This window comes from Arachis ipaensis, chromosome B05 (assembly GCF_000816755.2).
Source record: "Arachis ipaensis cultivar K30076 chromosome B05, Araip1.1, whole genome shotgun sequence".
NCBI classification, from domain to species: Eukaryota; Viridiplantae; Streptophyta; class Magnoliopsida; order Fabales; family Fabaceae; genus Arachis; species Arachis ipaensis.
The window spans coordinates 140591185-140592139 of NC_029789.2; positions in this window are offsets into that span (position 1 = coordinate 140591185).

Consider the following 955-nt stretch of genomic DNA (forward strand, 5'->3'; position numbering starts at 1 on the left):
ACAAGATAAATTTATCATTAGTAGAAAAAATTTAAATATTTTTATTTAATAAATACAAAATAAACATATTAAAAATTTAAATTTTTTATATTTTTAGTAAAAAAATTTTAATTTTATAAATTTAATTTGTGTCCAAAGACACATAATAAATAAAAGGTAAAATACTTATATAAACCAAAAGTAACCTAATATTACATCAATCATCTAAAACAAAAAACGTTATTTAAATGTCTTCATGCATATATTTATGTAAATTGAATTTACTGAATTCGATTTACATATTTTAGTAGTAAATCAAATTAATGTGTATCAAATTACATGGAGCACTACATTTAAATATAAATCGAATTCATATAATTCGAATTAGCTATCGTGACACTAAATCGAATCTAGTTGATTCAATTTACTACTATACGGCATATATAGTAAATCGAATAAAGTTAATTGTTTATTTATTTTATATTAACTATAAAACATAACCTACCGGGTCTTTTGATATTGAAAAAGTTAATATAAAGTATAACCCTCCAAGGTGGCATAAGAGTTAAAACTTGAATTTTTTTACAATCAGAAGTAACAGATAGTTATACAAATTAAAATGATCAACTATATTTATAAAATATGTAAATTGAGAAATAATTAAAATGACCAACTATATACCAATGAGCCTTAGTTCACATGGCATATCTCCCCTCTCCACCTCAAAGTTCTCAGGTTTAAATCCTATCAATTGATTCATTTGGGATCGATCAACTACAATACAATTCAGAGCAATGCCCTAAACCTTAGCTAGCCGGGTTTGCTTAATAAATTTATCAGTACCAAAATAACAAGCTAACTACTCCTGAAAGGATAATGGTTATGAGAGGATGAGAGAATGAGAGGATGAGAGGGGGGAACCACTGGGTGGGGCAGGTTTAGGGTTCTTTAACCGTGCACGAAAGATCCTAAGGTT